Source organism: Osmia lignaria, chromosome 6 (assembly GCF_051020975.1).
Source record: "Osmia lignaria lignaria isolate PbOS001 chromosome 6, iyOsmLign1, whole genome shotgun sequence".
In the NCBI taxonomy this organism is placed as follows: domain Eukaryota; kingdom Metazoa; phylum Arthropoda; class Insecta; order Hymenoptera; family Megachilidae; genus Osmia; species Osmia lignaria.
Genome location: NC_135037.1, coordinates 8,322,381 through 8,341,831, shown reverse-complemented (window position 1 = coordinate 8,341,831; position 19,451 = coordinate 8,322,381). Strand labels below are relative to the sequence as shown.

The 19,451-nt window shown below is 38.1% G+C and overlaps 1 protein-coding gene across 2 annotated transcripts in view; it reads left to right on the top strand.

The window, feature by feature from the left end:
* Positions 1 to 19,451, top strand: part of LOC117601692 (terminal nucleotidyltransferase 5C) — an 86,856-nt gene that overhangs the window by 31,471 nt on the left and 35,934 nt on the right. The window contains exon 1 of one of the 2 annotated variants that reach the window (XM_034318809.2): positions 6,408 to 6,542. The exons of the other annotated variant lie outside the window; for it this stretch is intronic. The gene's annotated coding sequence lies outside the window, so the exon portion shown is untranslated. Of the gene's footprint in view, positions 1 to 6,407; positions 6,543 to 19,451 lie in introns of those variants that run through there. 2 annotated transcript variants of the gene reach the window in all.

Genomic DNA, 19,451 nt, shown 5'->3' with positions numbered 1-19,451 from the left:
TTTCTCCCAATGAATAAGAGCATTGCTTCGAATCGGCCATGCTATTCCTCCGGCACGCGATCGATCCACGCTCTATCCCCCTGTCCATGCGTTATGCACAGTTCTGTTTATGGCGAACGACGGATAGTCAGTGGGTGCACGGATAAATGTCTTTGTTACGGTACAACGACGGAGGAGAAACGTTTGTAGATGCCAGGATGGTGAAACGCTCGATCAACTATATCGCGGGTCATTGATTTAGCCGTGCTCGCACTTATATCCGTGCAGCCGCGTGCCCGCACGGTCGTTATGCATTATGCAGAACTTTTTTCCAACCTGCTTGCCGTGACTTTAGTCATCGGCTTAAAAAAGCACCGTGTCGCAAACGCTTTGTCGTTTCGCCGGCTTGTTTCCCCGCTGAAAATCGTGTCAAACAGGTAACCGAAATTCTTCAGTGATCTTATGTTTGTTATATGGGATCACTGTTATAGTTTGTTTAGCGACTTGTTGACGTAAAGAATTTTTTATGCTTCCTTAATTAACAGCTGGACAAATTTTTTTCATTCTTAAGTTTATATTTAATTTAAGATCCTTTTTAAAATTCTTCCGCGAAACTAATCGAATTTCGAATCGAACGAACGGGTGAAAAGAATATGAAAACGTTTTGCAATTGACTAGCCGTTAAGGTGTAACGAAGGATTTCAACGATCGTGATTAACGTTTGCACGGTTTTTCAATGAAACGTCGTCGGAGCTTGGCCGACGTGTTTCGCGCGCAAGAAACCGCGACGCATATTGTGTTACAATTTCAAGCGATTCGCTTGATGAAAGGGATCGGTTTTTCGTATTATTAGAGGCTCAGTCCGCGGCTTTGATCGATAACCCGATGGCCTTGAATAGACACCGGACTTTTCTAACGAAGTAAAAGTTGACTCGGTTGAGGCCAGGCTGGCTTTGTGGGATTTTAAGAGATTGCACGTCGCCGAGGGCACGTTCGATCGTACGTGTTTATCCTGCCACGATCGATCCAACTAGGTACTTTCTAATACGATGCTGATTTTTAATAATACAGGATGTCATGTAACTCACCATTACCAGCTGTTACCTGCTGATTCTATTTGAAACAACTATAAAGACAAAGATTTTCAAATGAACGATTTCAAAACCTTCAGTCTTGCGCAATTCTGTGACATAAGAGTATCGCAAAATAACACTTATGATTTATCAAGTTGAAGCTTAAAGTTTACCGAAAGAAATGTCATAGAGTTTTCATGAATAATTTTAATACGAACTGGGTGATCATCGGAATATTAACACAAGATTGGAGTCATCAGTTTTTAATTTAAAAAGTTATCTAAAGAAATTGTTCAACATGCAAATCGTTTTTTGGTAATTAAAAAGTAATCAAACGTTTAAACTCGCTGTTACACAACGAGGCCACAGGATACGATTGTCTGGATGAGCGAAAGACCGGTGAAAATTTGGTTAAGGGTCGGAAACGTGTTCGAAAGAGGTGGCATGGAAACACCCTGGAAAACGAGCGGCAATCTCGTTCTATCCGACCGCAATATATCCAAGGCCGATCGAGGCCGATCGAGTGGCTCGAATTCGTCGGTTCGCGGGTGCAGTAGACAGAAGGCACTCTCTTTTTCTCTTTCTCTCTTTCTCCCATTTTGCGAATGATCGGTCGGCTTCTCTCCTTCGTCCTCCCGATTAAACACCTAGTCTCTATTCAACGCCCTCGCTATCTCTCCCTCTTTATTTCTCTCTTACGTACGCTCGTTCACTCTCCCTCTCGCTTAGTCGCATGATATTCCAGTCACATCCCCCTCTCTCCCTCCCACTCGATTGCATTTTATTTATTCTGAATCCAAATGGTTGTATTTGCGTCTAATAGATTTGTTACTTAAAAAGAAAAAAGAAAAGTTAGTATCAAGATCCCTAGATGGACATAATCCAGCGAAGACTTGTAACTTTCACGACCATCAACTTCCTACTATAATTTTCTTTAAACTGTTTGAAGTAAAAAATTAAATATTTCTGTAGTTTGCAACGCGCGTCACCGGTTCCACTTGTTACTTCCCCGCCATAGGTTATTCAAACGAGCGCTTTGCATAATATGTTGAGCTGCAATTTATATCGAGAGAGCGTTCGGTCGTTCGTCAAAATTATTCAACCGAAAGGAATTCTGTCGAATGTAATTATTTTATACTAATTGTATTTCTAAGTATTCGAGCAATTCCTAACTGTTGCTTTCTCTCTGTCTAACGCTCGACACTGCACCCGGTGCACAAACGTCCTTGACGGTCGCCGTAGCGACTGCGCAACAGGCCACAGCGCAGCGTTGCATCTCGCTGCGCATGCGCACCCTCGATGCACTCTTTCCCCCACCACTCGTTGTGACAAGACACTCCCCCACTCCGATCAGACGTTTACCGTCACAAGCAGCTATACATATATGTATATAGCTGTTGCCGCATATTACGTCATCGACACCTTCACTTCGCTCGTGCTATCGAGCATGATGCTCTGCCATTCGTTGCTCTCTCGTTACGCTCGCACGTTGCCACCTTCGCAGCATATTGTTGCTGATTCCATTAAAATTTTCTTCTCTCAGCAGGTTGTTGCATTTTCATTTCCTCGCTTTCTGAGGAATCTATTTCTTTGCTCGAAGAAAAACCCTTGATAAGATTGTAATCGATAATTACAATGTATGTAGAGGTCTGTTTTAAAATATTATTTTTCTTCGGTTCACCCTAAAATTTAAAGGAATTGGGATTCAGTGATTAAGGTAGTCATTGTATTAATTTTAACTTTTTACTCAATTACTTCTACATTCAATAGTTTTTGTACATTCTAATCATATACAATCTATGTTCCGTAACTTATGAACAATGCTGTAGACGCGAAGCTGCTATCAAACTTGTTAAATTAATAAACTTACGAGTAAATAGATTTCAAACGAATCTCGAAGCGTCATAAAATATGTAACAGAGAATCAAAAAGGATGACTCCTTCGACTGGAACAACCAGTTTGAAGAGTAGCAACGCAAGTATAGCCGAGCTCATTGGTCGACGAAGAAATGTTACGTGGATAGGGTAAGATATCCCCGGGTTAATCGGTCCGGCAATTGAAAAATTCAAATCGAACCAGGGAAGTGACCTTCCCTCGGGAAACTGGTCGCTCCTACGGAATGTTGCAAGCTCGTAGTTGTTCCAATTAAGAATGGATTTTTCCGCAACGATGCCGATAGGAATCTGAATACGATTTAATGATCGGTCACTGTCGTTGGAAAAAAGAAATACACCAGAAATCGCGGTATTTTAAATAGCCATTATGCGAACGAGCTCGTGGAAATCGTGGGAAATGGTTTTTCTCCATCGATGAAATTTCTTCTTCCCTTATCTGAACGGTGAGGAAAGGAGAAGAGAAGGAATTCGAGACACGCGAATTCTTGTGTCGTTCAAACGATTATCGATGAATGACACCGGTCGTCGATGTAGCGCATCCGAGAATAGATGAAACAACCGCGGCTTCGATTGAAAAGCACCAGACTAATACTATAACGTGAAAGTAACGATCTGATGCAGAGTCAATAACCTGCAATAACTGTTTGACCTAAAAGTGTCTTTGAAACTCTATCCAATGTATTTTTTTCCACTTTCCACCAAGTCCATGTAACTTGCGAGCCGTCCTGCAAGCACGGTCCTACGAAATCTCTTCTCCGATGAATTAACCCTTTCTACACTCGGCCATTCTCACTGTGCTGGTCAAAGTGGTAAATATCGTTTCCAAAATGCTAGGATTTTTATCTAGGGTGGGTTTAGCCCCTTGGTTTTATTAAAAAATGTCAAGGACTTAATATTGTTAAATCTAATTTGGTCTCTGAAAGTACAGATAACACTTTATCTGGAATCTAATATTCTAGCACATCTTGCTCTATCAATCGTGCAAGAGTATCAAGCAGAATATTTCTCGTTTAATTTCAAGCAACTCGATTGCTCGTTAATTAGCTATTAGCTAGTTACGATGTTTCTTGTTTTTTTCAAACGACCAAGGATTTACAGAGAACGCGTAGGTTCCAGCTGATAAACGCTCGGGTACCCGCTGATACTGTTACCATTTTATCGTGCATGAACATTATGAAAATATTATGCATATGTTATGAAAACACGATCGTTCCAGACGAAATAGAATGTTTCACGGTAGTTGGTTAAACCATGATTTCGGTTCGAGCGGCACTTTTTAATCCTTGCGTGGGTTGCCGAGTGCAAATGCACTAATTTACATGTTTTTGCGATAAATTTTCACAGTTCTTATCAGAGTATTTGTCCGCGCGTAAAATTTTTATAACAATCACTCGAGAGTATTTTTCATAAATGAAAAACTTTCAGCTAAAAATTCGAATATTCAAATATACACAATTAATTATTTAATTATTTTCAATTATTCGAATGATTCAGTATTGTACAACTCTAGTTGAATACCCACATGATGGTTCAAAGATGCATAAAGGTGCATGTCCATAGTGCACGCGTTGTCGGGACGTCGATTCTAGCATGTTGCATCTTAATTGCATCAATTATCGTCTTCCTTTTTCCGCGTACAGTCCGGTTGGATTTCTACGGGAACGGTATTCGATAGCGGAAGCGACGAAGCTCGCATGGAGCACGACATCGCTCGGGTGGTAGAAAATTCCTGAAGAGGCAGGAAAAGTAGGGCGACAACTCTTTAAAAAGTTTCGTCGATGTGGAAACATTCTCAGTCGATTATAAGAAAACGATCAGCTTTACACGCGACTCGTCTATAGAATCGGTCGATTCTAGAAGCGGATAGATAGCTCGTGTGCTGGAGAGGAAAGGCTCCCAGAAAGCAGCTGGAAAAATATTTCTGATTATTTTATGAACGAAATACAACCGGCGAGAACAACGCCGACTATTCGGTTACGTTTTATCGCTCGAAATCGTCGCGGTTGTTACGTAATTCGTGGCGACAACCACGGCCAGATAAGAATTGTGCAATTTATAAAGCGTTCGTTCGCGTTTGAAACGAGTCAAACACGAAGTCTGCGACGTAGTAAAACTTGTCGGGAACCCCCTACGTTGCATTCGTGTGCTTCGGCACGTTCGCAGTCCTCTGACGCACCTTGTGCGTACTGCACTATGCAGCTCATGTAGGTTACATCTTTTACATGCACTCGGTCATGCACTTTTAAGCTAAAGTGAATAAGTGACGTCCAGTTGATTACAAAGTACATGTTACAATTTAAATTTGTTTTTTTATTATTTTAAACATTTATTTTTTAATTTATAGCCTGTTCAGTCTATTTTTCTATATCTGATTACTAAAAAATGAAAGAAGACTTATTGATCCTGAAAAGAAAACATTAAAACAACAGTTTGATTCAAATAGTCAATTAATTATATACAACATTTCTTATTTATTATTCAAATAATTATTTGTTATTCTGTTTCCAACAATGCCCGATTTGTTAAAAAGTGAACTCGCTCGAAGGAAATAAGCATGACTCTCGCCATCGTCGGTATGGAAATTCATGCTGATCCATGAACTTAAAAATACAACCGCTTATGTAAACTATCATTTTGCCGGCCGGCGTTGCTCATACTTTTCGTAACGCGCGTAACACGCGTGCATACGTCAAAACCGAGTTGAATCGTGACTCAGGATCGCGTGGAAGCGCCGAAAGGGAAGAGCAGCACGGATGACGTTTACAGTAGCGCCGGTGGGGATAGAGTGTCCTAGGCGTGGAGTGGGGGTAGAGGTATCCATCGAGTAAGAGGGAAGGTGAGAATGGTGGGGGAAGGTAGAGTGCGTGCGCGGTCGAGTTGAACGGCGCTGTCAGTGTCGATTGGTTCGCCGCGGCGACTTGAAGTGCCGTTGACGTGTTAACCGACGTTGTTTGTATCCGTGTAACAACAAATTTTTTTCTTCTCTTCGCGCTCTTCGTCACAGTTGGAAACGGTACGGTTACCGTTCGTATCGGTCCTTTGTCGCTCCTTGTGTGTTTACCATCTACCGCGAGGTCAAACGTTACAACGGTGGTTCGCAAACGGATCGAAATCGATCAGGAACAGGAACTTCGAATTTATTCGTCACTCTCAACGTTGCGTTTACGCCTGCCCGTCATTCAAGACGGGCAGCAACGTCCTGTACATTCGCATTGAATAAAAAGTTGTCTTTTTGGTGATCCTGATAAAGCATATACATATATCTGTAAAAATACTTAAAAACGGTGCGTCTGTTGGTGATCATCCATACAGTGCATCGACTAGCCGCGAGAAACTTTCGCGAAGCGTATTCGTCATTTCTGTTCTCTGATCGGTACGCCACCGGTCGAAATAAAAACGTCACGTGTGGTGCCGGACGACGAGAGCATATATGCGAGAGTAATCAGAGACGAGTTCGCATCCCCGTACACCAAGCTGTCGGGAGAACACTCGGATCGGATACATGTTAAAGCGTGCTTTGACATCGGTGAACATCTAGTGAGACGTGCTGTGTCACTGCGCCCCGATAACAGCCCGAAGAGACGCTTCCAAGATGTAAGTAACTATCATCCACCTGATATGTATATAGAATATCATCGTAGCTCCATATGGTAGGGTTGAAAAACAGTGAACCCTGCGATCAGTTTTTCAAACAGGGTAATTCAGGTTTCCGCGTCGACCTAACCTGATTCGACACGGCGGAGCTGAGAAAATTCGTAGGGAAGTGGCAGTGGCGCTCGTGTGTCGCGCAACCGACGATTCTAGAAAATGCGTCGTTGGCGATACACGACACATTGCCGGCGAATTTTAGAACCGTTCCGTTCCGTCGCGTTCGTTTACCAGTTTTTCCTTTTCTATACCCGTCCGTTGACGTATCGCGGCTCTGCATTACCGACGGCGTTTTCAAAACAACCGTATATGTTCGTGAACGCGGATATACGAACAGTCGCGCTCTTTCCAGAATATCCATTGTACGCGCAGGCGCGCGACCTTTCCTAAATCCTTTTCTTCCTTTCGCCGCGACCGTAGATAGATCTGAAAATCAGAGTATAATAACACATTGACCATCAGTTTTATATTTTCCCCTGGTTATCACCATAGAATAAAATATTGAATAATATGACTATGTCCTTATCAACAGAGTGAGTTTATCTCGCTTGTAGTCGTTCGGTGTTTTCAAAATTTCCAAAGTTTGAAATATTTTAGTATAATATACCTAAAATTTCATTTCTGTGAAATATTCTATAATTATAAACATTATTAATAGTTGGGAGGTGTAATTTTTATTTTGTTATGACAGTAGAAAAGGTGAAAGATTTATATGAAATTTTCCGCTATGTTATTTTACGCGTTTCGTGTTAATATTTATGTAGCAATCGTTCCATATGTAATTCTTTTTTCTACTTAAATAACTTTTCCTGTAGCTTTTTCCAATATCAACTGATTCAGTTATACATATGTATATTCGATTACGTGTCTCTCCATCACGAATGTTACTATCTTCCAATAAAGTGATATAAGGTATTACAAAATAAAATAAAAGAAATTGAAAACCAGTTTGAAATTGACAGTTTGCTCTGGAGAATCAGTAATAGTGGGTTATTGATTGGAAAATTGCTTTTCCCTTGGGACGAAATTGTCTTTTGCGCGACACTGGTTGCAGTTTTGCATTCGGAGAATTTTTCACGTTTATCAAGGTTAAGAGCACTGCTGGCATTCCCGGAATCAAATCGTAGGTGTAGTCCGCGATGGCCGATTCGTCTGTTAAACGCAATCGCAGGCGGATTCCTGTGAGACGCGACGCGATTAGAATCTTCGTCGCGACGCCAGGATCGATCCTGTCGTCGTGTTTTATCGCATCCTGTTTATCGCGGTTGTGTTTGTCTCGCCTACGAGAATTCTTTTTTATTTTATGTTATTACTGCGTACAAGTGATTTCGTTTCGTACGAAAATAAATATGTTGCAATTTTATTTTGAATGTTGGATGTGAATTATCGGTACCGAGTATCGATTGGTTAATATTTTTAATTTCATTGATTGATTAACGCTGATGAGCGAAAAAGTTAATTAGTATCAAGTATTTGATAGTGGTATATTGAAATATTAATTTTACCATGAAAAGAATTAGTTAATGGAAGTAGTTCATTAATTATTTAATCGACAATTAAAAACGATCGTTAATCTAATTCATAATTAAATATCTATTTTCATCGTTGAATTCCAAGTTTAATCGTTAATTGCGTTAAATATCGCCAACACTCGAAACAGAAAAAAGAAATTAATTTTTATTTGTTGATTATCTGCATTGATGATCGAGCGATTCGTGTTATAACTACGTGTAACATTAAAAACGATCATTCATTACATATTACGTGTATATCTTTCAGTGTATTTTTTCCATCTTTCCGGACTGTTGAGTTGCATAATATATACTTTAACGTTAATGATTTTTGAGGATTAATTTTTTTGCACGACGCTAATTATTCTTACGTTATGAATATTCTAAAATGCCTGAGAAAATCTGATTATTGTTTCTTTTATAAACGTAACCCTCGGGCTTTTCATTATCTATATCAATATCCTTGTTTGTTTGGCATATATTTGAAATATTAATCAAGTAATATCGTGATTGAATAATTAAACTGATTTTCATTTAGTAATTCGTAGTAAAAATGAAAAACAAAATATTAAGAATTACATTTTTTAAATGTAGGTAATAAATTATCCAAGTTACTTGGTACGAGGTAACTGGGAATTAATCTCTAGCAATTAGTAGGTTCCCTTAATTAATTACCTAAACTAGAATGTTGCGGCGACCACGAACTGCAGGACACGCGCAGTACTCAACTCTACTACAGAGCAGTAGAGAATAGAAGACGGTGAAACGCGATAAGAGCGAACGTCACCGATCTCTTATGCTTTTTAACGTTATCCATGCAGCTCGCTGCAGGGCGGCGCAGCGATAAGACCATTTCATTTATGCCGGTCGTTCGATCGGTACGCGACCGAGGAATGTCAAGCGGATTCTCGTTAAGTCCGACACGCATAACGCGCGACGCTAGCCTGCTTTTGGCACGGTGGCTCGATTAATTACGTAGTCAACAGGTTGTTTTCGATTACGAGCGCGGTAAGATCGCGGTTAAACGATCGATACGCCTGGAGAATTCATTTTCTCGCCGAATGATTTTGTAACGCTCGCTGCAATTCCTTACGCACTCCGTACTGCACAAGAATGAGGAAAAATCAAATACAGTTTTCTATTTTTAAAATTTGCATTACAAAAAGAATTAAATTTTTGTTCTCGTAGAATTCTTTACGCTTCGATACAGAGTGTTTAAGCATCAAAAATGTATCTCATTTGTAAAGCATAGCTTATATAAATTCGGCTGTGAACGGAAGTCAGATCCCGGATAGATTAAAATAAAGCGTCACAAGTTGTAACCTTGAACGGGCGTACCAAGCAGAACAAAGAAAATTAAGTACCGAAGCGAAAGTAATGAGATTTTACCGTGATGACACGCCAGACGAAGCCGTAAAAGTGCACCGTGTGAGATTATGCTAACGTAGAAAAACAGCCTGTTGCATCGACGTTGTCCTAGGTCGACTATCTTCGTACGTGTTGTTCTCTCCAACGGGATTTCGTAATCACTCTAGCGATACTACGCGGTATCAATCGTGTCGTCGTAACACGTCTAACGGAATTAGTCACACCAAAATAACGTATTTGGAATTTGATATTTACTTTCACTTTACATGACTCACCGATACGTTATCGGTACCATCAGGTAGCGCGAAACGCACCTGGTGCGTCGTCGGTTGATTCAATTAGTGCAAGACGCATACGCTGTATCATTGATTGTACATATTGGGTAGATTGCATAAGACGCACATGATGTGTCATTGATTATATTGGACAAATGGCATAAGACGCACCTGGTGTGTCAACGATTGCAATCGATAGAACACAGGATGCACCTATGCATCACTGACTGCACTCTAGATAATGCAAGGGGCAGACGTTTCACGGTCGGTTTCTAACGCATGTTATCCCGTCGATCGTATCAATTTTTCTGGAAACGAGCAACGTGAACGCGATTCGTGACGGCCGTTGATTCTTTACAAGAGAAGAAATCAAGTAGAATAGCAACGTTACGTGACGCGACGGTAGGCGATATGACGCGCACGTGCATCGAGTTCCAGTGGTAATCTCTGACCGCTGAATTTTCCAATCACGCCTTTCACTCGTCTCGACACTTCCTCCTTTCTTCGTCCCTCATTTTTCAACAAGATAATTCCGCTATCGGTACGCTGCACGGCATTGTTATTGCACGCTTTGCTTTTATCCTCTTCGATTTTTTTTTCTTTTTTTTTTTTATTCTTTCGCTAGGCACCGTTCTTCGAAAGCAAGAAGAGACAGTTTCTTGAAATCTTGATCGATTTTGGTAGCGTTGTATAATTTCGCGAACTCGTCGAATTACTGACAGATTTTAGACACTGACAACCCAATGAACAGAGTATAACAGGTTTTTGTGGAAGAGTAAATTGGAGGTTTCGGCTTAGTAAATTATGCAACAAAACCATTGTAGATGAGCCTACGCAGAACACTGAATTTTAAAGTTCCCAGAAGCCTACAGTTTTTTAACTTTCCCATTTATTTGGATCTTTAAATATCATTCTCATTGACCTACCATTAACCCAACGCTAATAATACCTCCTGTAGTCTGTTTTTAATGATTATCCTTTCACCGGTGGATCACTTCCTTCTTTCTCTATCATCGGTGAATGCCAGGCGTTGTTATATCACAATCCGTCTTATCACAATCTCCCTGTTTGTTTCATTTTTCGAAGCCTTCCGATCGAAGCACTCTCGCGACGACAGCGTAGCGAAATTCAGCAACCCTTTCACTGCAACTTCCTCCTTTCGTCGACTTTGTTGCACGCTCCGACAGGTTGCAGAACGGTTGATCGCGAGCGCGCTTTCTTGCTCGCGGCGCGACGAGATTGGAATCCGCTTCCGCAACGAATAATCGATCTCCTTCGAGAAAGGGAATGTATGAGATTCTTGCCGGATATGGTTTCATCGAGCACGATATACCCTATTACACGGTTAATTGTGGCATTTCTTTCGGACAGTCATTCTCTTCAATTCTTGCTTAATGATTTCAGTCTCCTCTATCGTGCGAGGAATGCGACGAAGTATGAATATGGATTAATCGGTTGAAAGACGCGAAGAATGTTATCTCTGAAATTCTTTTACTTTTTTCTGAAAGAATCCAGAATTACAAATCGAATTATTTTTAATTTTTGCAAAAATATTCTATATCAAATATTTTGCAATAAATTATGAAATATTGTATTTTGATTTTTGGAGTCACTTTAAAAGAAATGGAGAAGCGATGTTATCGTTATCATCGTATAATGCAATAGGTCTCGATTGTAATTTACGAAGTGTAATTACTAGGCTGATCGTAGTAACAAGACTCGACGATGTTCGTTGCTTTTAAACGCGATACACGTGCCCCTGCCTTTCGTCTGAATCATTCATGTGTAGCGCACGTGATGCGTTGTTTGCGTTGGTTAATGCAGAACGAAGATAACCGTGTCAAAGAAACACCGTGGGGTCAGTTGAAATTTAACCAGCGTACGAAAAATCGAGGTAGATACCGACCAGTCTTTGATCAATCTTTTTTCTGATTCTCGTCAATGAGATTCGTTCATTTGAGTTTATATTTTAAACGGTGGAATTACGTGGAAAAAAAATTCGATCATTAGTAGAAGGTTACTTTGTGAAAGAGTCTTTGATATTTGAGCGGATTTATGGTTGAGGATTATTTTTATATTCCTCTTCCTTTGGTAATTATTATGGGCTGAAATAACGTGGAAATTAATTTTTGATTATTATAAATTTTGAAATATTTAATTAGGTTACTGTGAATTTAAAGAATTTCATTTTTGATCATTGTAAATTTTCATTATCGTGAATTTAAAAAATTTAATTACCACCTAATTGTAAGATTCTTTTCCATCTAAACCTGTGTAGAATGCTAAAACACTTGTTTCAATGCAATTACTATGTAACTATCGTGTCGCAAATTTGCATCATTTGCAACTTTCGTTTTCTCTTGAACGCGTTGAAGAGAACGAAACAAGCGTGTTGATTTCTTGTGAAAGAAAGAATTTTCTACCGTCAAATATCACAGGTCGTCGTTGACAATCCATTCAACGAGCGTAGCAACGAAATTGAGAATTCGTTGCAATTAAATGATTCAATTTATCTAGTTACGCAAATCACGATCCGCCCGGTGAATTTGCAACTTGACATTGCACGCTCTTGTTCAACAGCATAATATTTCACGTAAAACAGGCGGACGATTACAGGTTTGCCTTTCACCAGGATTGATAATGTGATTTAATTAAATTTCACGATGCCAGCGAGCACGAATGAGCATCATCGATTAGTTCGAATTGAAGGAGTTTGTTCGTTGGTCGGTCGTTGACATCGCTCGATGACGAAATCGACGATCTCCTTTTTATTATCGCGTAACAAATAAGAAAGGTCTCTGTTCTTTGCTAATTTTGTTCATTTTTTCCTCCTCTATCTCTTTCGTTCTTATTTTTAGACCCAATTAGATATACTGTTTTTCATTGTTGAAGGCCAAGATCGTCAGAAGTATCAGTGTGCTCTTTGTAATTGGAGTAATCATGTTAAAAATGGTATTATGTAATGGTATTTTTCTTATTTAAAAATTGAAATTGTTTAATAGGATTATAAGTATGTTACAAAATTACTAATTTTCAAATACTAATTAGTATGTAATATAATTGGCCCAAATAGAGTATAATATAATAGGCTCCAATAGAGTAAAAAATGGTACCATAGAAAATCATGTTTTAAATATAGAAAATCAATGCATAAATAATTCAGGACGATTTAACATTCACTTTAACAACGTATTTTCTTGAAACAAAAATGCTGAGAAAAATAGAAAATGAACGTTTAAAGTTCTTCCTCGTTCGCCTTTCTCACAGAAACCTCTCTCTTGAAATTTATTATATTACTTTCTCGTTGAAAAGCGACTGGTTAATCAGGAAAGTGTACAGAACGCAATCATTATTAAATTTAATAAAAAAGATTAAAGCAGCAAAGGAAATTAAAAAAGGGAAAAAGTGATTATTCATTGGTGAACGAAGAGCAGAAAGGTGCGGTGTTTTACTTTCGTGATATGTAAGCTACGAGTAGGCAAAGCTAAAAGATTCCTTCACCTTCTCTCTTGCATATTCAGATTAATAAATTCCAACAGAGGAATAGAGTGGACTAAAGAAAACGAGAGGCAACAGTCGCTTCTAATCGAGCCTCGGATGCAACGCTGAACAATAGAGTCTGAAATGCACGAAACGGGTCACTTGTGTCGCTACGTGGGCGTAATGCATTCTATACTGCTCGAAAATATTGGAAATATTCAGGTTGTTCGATACTTTATAGTGCTACAAATTTTATGAGGATTAATTGCGATACGAATGAATGTTTTATATTTTACGGATATTACTTACTTACTTAAAATTACTTTTATTAATGATCAAAAGTATTATTTAATATTCGGAACCATTCAGAGGAATATTAATTATATTTTTCAATAGATATTTCATTTTTTTAAATTTCTGTTAAGAGTTATTTAAAATTTCATCACCTCATTTGCAAATTTTAACTTTCCACTTGTTACTTAACAAAATTAATAAAATACTTAAAATTTCTTTTTTAGTAATTATTTTTCTCTTCATTTAATTTTGTTAAATTAAAATACTTAAAACACTTGGTATATTTTCTAATTCTAATATTAATATTAGAAATAATTTCATTAGTAATAACTCTTGCAGTGTCAAAAAAGATTAAATGAGAATATTTAAATTATTGCTTTCTATCAACTATAAAGATAATTTGAAGTTGGTAATTGTTACGAGACAATCAAAACTCGAGGAAGTTCTATTAACCGTGTATTCGAATTCCGGTTGCCGGATTTCGGAGATAAACATATTATCTGAGCTAACCGGATGTCCGGGCAACGGGTTACGGTCCGGGTGGCTCCGAATGGGTAGATTATTATTCGCCGACAGAAAATAGATGAATATTGCTATTTATACACCAGCTTTATTTATACGTTGCATTTGCAGTAGAATCACTCTAATCGACGCTGATAGGAACGAGCAAATATTTAGCTCGCTGTTCTACTAAAGACAATAATGATAATTCAGTAAGAGATTAATGTAGAGAAGACGGGATAAACACTTTTGAAAATACGACTTCACGTTGGAATTGAATTTGTCACAAGATTTTCATTCATAGAAATTTCCAAATAAAACACTTGGTATATTTTCGAATTCTAATATTAATATTAGAAATAATTTTCATTCCGTGCTGTTTGTTAAATATTTTTTAAATAAATGTGTTATGGTTTTATATTTTCTTGGGATTATAGGGGTCGCAGCGACCCCTATAATAAAATGGTACTTTTATCCAAATTATTACTAACCCAAAAGAGTTGCAATAAAATTAATTTTCATTTAAAATTGTAGACGTTTTTCTAATTTGCATTACGATTTACCGGTAGATCGGTTATTCTTAGAAATCATTGCTATTGTTACCAGTCGAGATTATATACGTAACGGTTTTGAATAATAATATCCGCAAGAGTAAGATTCCATGGGAGTTAATTATCCCCTTCTCACGACCGATGTTTACATCCAGTTCGTCCAAGGTATCGCTCCTCTTGAAAAGAATTCTTCTGTATCGTACACTACATTGATTCGAATAATTCGTCGGTTAAATTCCAACGGAGTCGATCGAGTTTTGAATCATCGATTTAAATATACAACACTCTGTGTCATTTGTGTATTAATATCCGAAGCTATACGCGATTCTGTTCAACCTATTCAGCAATTTAAATTTTCAACCAATCATTTTATATTAATGCCATTCTGAACATTCCTTTTTTGAATTTTATTGCTGATCAACAGTGACTTGGCATCACTCATAAATTAATTATCAGTTATTTGTGATCCTCGTGGGATTCAGCTGTATAAGACGTATAATATTGGCGATTCTACTGAAAGGGATTAACCCTTTAACATTAATTTGGTATGTTAAATTTTGAAAATTAATTATTCGTCTACTTTATAAGTAAAATTTCACTTTGTCTGACTATGCGTGTTCATTTTCACTGTGGCGTTCACTGCAAGGTTCCCATTCGAAAGGGTTAGATTTTTATTAATAATATAAATATTTTTCATACAGTGATATTTGCTGAATATATTTTTTCTTATAAATAAATGTCTTATAATTGTGATCATTCATCAGATTGTAAGGGTCGAAGTGATTTCTTGAAATTTACAACTAAAACACAATTAATCTATGACAAAAGCGGGTACAGAAGGAACAGGTTGTTGGTGTGTCTTTGAAAGACGACAATTGAACACTTTGAATGAATATCTGACGAATAGGTTTCCGTGATCGGTACAGGGGTTAATCTGTTGGAGGTCGCGCAATTAATCGCATAAAGGATAGCCGTTCGAGGTGGACGCTAGTATAGCCCACGTTCTGATTGTTGCAAAACGCGTTGCACGCCTTCCTTGACATTAAAACGTGCACTTACGACGCGCGTTCCATCGCAAAAGCGTAATGCTCGCGCCTACCTTTGCTCTAACCCCTCTCTTCTGTTCGCGTTCCACCTTTTCCTACGCGTTCCTTCTCCTTTTCGTGTTTCTTTCTGCTCGTTATCCGCAACGTGACACCGCGTGCATCCTGGGTCAAGTGCGTCGCTTGCGCATATACATACTTTTCTCTTTGCTTTTTCTCGTCTGACGAAACTCTGATTTGCTTTTCGATCCGAGGGAACTTGTGCCAGGCTCGTAAATATGTAAATTTTCAATTATTGAATCATGTCGCGGGTTAAATGCTTTTTTTATTCTTAATTTTATGACAGAGTAACAAATGTTATTCATTCGCAATAGGATCAGGTTTCTTTAGCGAAAATGGTGATACAGGGGAAGCAGGGATTCTTAAGATCTTCATTTTGACGGTATTAATATTAAAAGTAATTTAAAAGCAAAATAATTTTATTTTTTAATTATTAGATATTATGAAATTTAGTATATAACTGAGAAGCATGAATAATAAGTAAATATGAATTCAAATTTTCCCGCGTACACGCAACTGGTGGTCCGCCACTGGCCTATATATAGAGGGTCTTCTCCCCTGTATCGTCATTCTTCTTGGGAACGCCTAAGGGGAAAGATGGGAGTCCGGGTAAAAGAGGAGGCCCATGTCGAGGGCATAGAAACTCAGAATCTGAGAATTCGGAAATCCATAAAAGCCTATTGGAAGAGAGACATTACCATTTTTCCTGAGAAAGCCTTATTATTTAATATTCTAAATATTATTTTATTTTGGTAATTCCCAACTCTGAGTATAATCTTTCAATGAGAAAAACACGAAGCTTACAATCTCATTTATCAATGTGTTACATATTTGTCCCCTGTAGTTTGCTATTTTTCATTGTTTTTCTCTTATTATCTTTATCACCAGTTTATCACCAATTTATCATCGGTAGTGTAATACGTTCGAGAGGCTCCAGTATCGCAATACTTTCATTAACTTCTTCAATTGCTTATCAACGTGCTCGTTCCTTTCACTTTTCCCGAGCTTTTCTTTTTCCTTGACCATTTTATCAGCCTTGTATCAGTAGCGTTACCACGTGTGTAAGGTCAAGTACTTGCAAGATGCATGCTTTTCTCTTTCGCTCGGCTGCTTCATGAATTTCATTTCTCAAACTTTCAATGTGTTTGAATTCGAAGATTTTAGGAAAGTCTGTTCTCTTGCTCGTTAAATTAATGTCAGCCTACTTTTTCTTTCATTATTTGGTATTCGTCGTTTGTTGTCGGCCATCAGTGTTGGAAAATTCTGGGAAATTGATTGCGTGAAACTTGAAGTGAAAATAATTAAACTTAGTTTTTAAGGATTGTTAAAGAATTTCTCCTTTTTAGAATTAAATAGCTGAAAGTTGACTTGAATTATAAGTTTAGGCAATTAGATGCTATGAATTTCCTTTTTTTCCCCAACAGAAAATAAGTGCTAGTAGAATTATGATATTGACTTGAAATAGCAGATTGGAACATTAGATTAGGAAAATAATTAATAACATCCTGTGTATCTAATTTATATTAATCTATAGTAATCTGTACTATTATGTATAATAGGAAAATAGATTATTCAGGATATTACCGATTAATTCTCCAAGCTAATGCACTGATTTGGTAACATCATTAGTAACCTATACTATCATATGCCATACTAAACATAGCTTTTACTACTGTGACAATTAGCGTGTTAATTACATAAGATTCCTTAAGATTTTCTCTATGATTTTGTCGGATAATTATCGTAATTAATAGTTGCCATAAAATTAGCAATAATTCTTGTGAAATATTTAAAGTTGCACGCATCTCTTCGTATAAGTGCAACGAGTAGTGTATCTCACCGATGGTCAGACAGGAGAGGAGGCTCGTGTCGAAATTTCTCAGAAACGTGCGCGCACCTTTAACATTTGCACATGCAATGTTATATCAATTAACAAGCAAATAAGCAACATTATTTGACAAGAGATTCGAAATTTCGAAAGAGTCGTCAAGTGAGAGCATAAAAAGGAATTGTTACGTGAATTGCAAATTGGTGAACGACTACTGGTAGTGACTTTCTAAAAATTTCATAGGGAATATTAAGAGGCAATAATGTCTGTCACTTACGTTATACACCTATCGTACCGTATATTTATTTTTTACTTGCGAAAACTATTCGTTGCGTAAAAATTGAAATTTATGTGATGCATTTTCATTCAATTACCTGGTAAAGAACTAAATGAAGGTAATTAGGCTAATTGTGTAAATGAAATGTCATGTATTATTGTCGTTTACATAAATTTTCAATATAATTTAAATGTAGTGTAATAATTTCGCAAAGTATTTGAAATATTTCATTCATTGTTGAGCTTCTTTTAAATAAATATTCTGCAAAATCTATGTAAACAAAACATTCAATTTCAATTTTTTTAAAAGTGCATTATTGCATTTTTTGAAGTGCATTGTTGCATTTTTTTCCTATTCATGTCTAATCAAGTAGTACTAATTGCTCAACTCTTTTTGTACATTATATCAAAATTGCATCACAATAATTGTCACGTGTCAATCGATTGACCGTCCCTTGCGAACGGGTGTTTAGGATTCTCCAAGTAGATACGGGATGGTCAAGGATACCGTTGACCTTCAAAATCCTAGAAAGTTGCTTGCAGATTTTTCGAATGGTGTCTCCTGGCACGGTGTCAAGTATAGGCCTGTTGGCCGAGCGCGCACGCTCGTAGATTTAGAGCATTCGAGCCGAAGTAAGACGTAAAGGCGCGTGTACGAGTTCTCGAAACAGGTGACCGACCGTTTACGGTCCGAGCGCATAATTAATCGGCCGTCTAAATACGGTGCATGAGGCGAAAGACTTACCTTTTCCACCGCTTCGGCTTCGCCTGGCCAATTAAAGAACGACGAATATCGGCCAACCGAGGAAAAACCTCGAGGAGAACACCCTGTTGCACGAGTTCGAACCACTTTCTTCTTCTTCTACAACTTTCTTTTCTTTCTTGTATTTCCATTACGGTTTAAATAACTTAAGGGTTGTTTCATCCAATCGAGTTCCGTTTAACTTCCGGACGACGGACCATGGAGAGAATCCCAATTCTAATTTAATTTCGTATTTCATATTATTTTCACATTCCATTACCATTTATTTGCTATTAATTCAAAGAAAATTGTTCTTGGCTATCGATAGTGATTCTTTCGAAGCAATTGAGCTGCATGGGACAATTGCACCAATCCTTCTTATCTTTTCCTCACATTGCACCATTTTCTTTCTTCGACCTTTAAAAGAGCCCTTCCAAGATGTCGTATCGTAAACCGTGACATTAAAACTGTCCCTTGTTCCACCAGTCACCTGATCGTGAGAGCAATTTACAGAATTGCAACTTTTGCTCACTGCAAAATGCACCGCTTGTCGTTGGCTATATTATGTGTCAGCCAAAACGGAGTATTATTTTTTATTGAATAAATATAAAATTTATCGAAGGATTGATTGAATTTTCGACGTTTCGAAGGAAACAAGAAATAATCCTCTCGTTTCTTTTCATCTATTCCACGATTGTTCCGTACGAAGCCGTTTCCCATAAAATCGTGCAACAGCACTGGTAACAAGACCCAGAGCGCGTATTTTCACCGATTGCTGGTGGTACGCCCGTTTCCAGCGTCACCGCGTCGCGTTTTATGCGAGAACGCTCCAGTTCTGCCCTGTAAAAGGAATGTCGCTGGTCTTTCAAGGTTCGCGAGCACGTACCAGGGCGTGGTATGCACCTGGAAATCCGACTGACCAATGG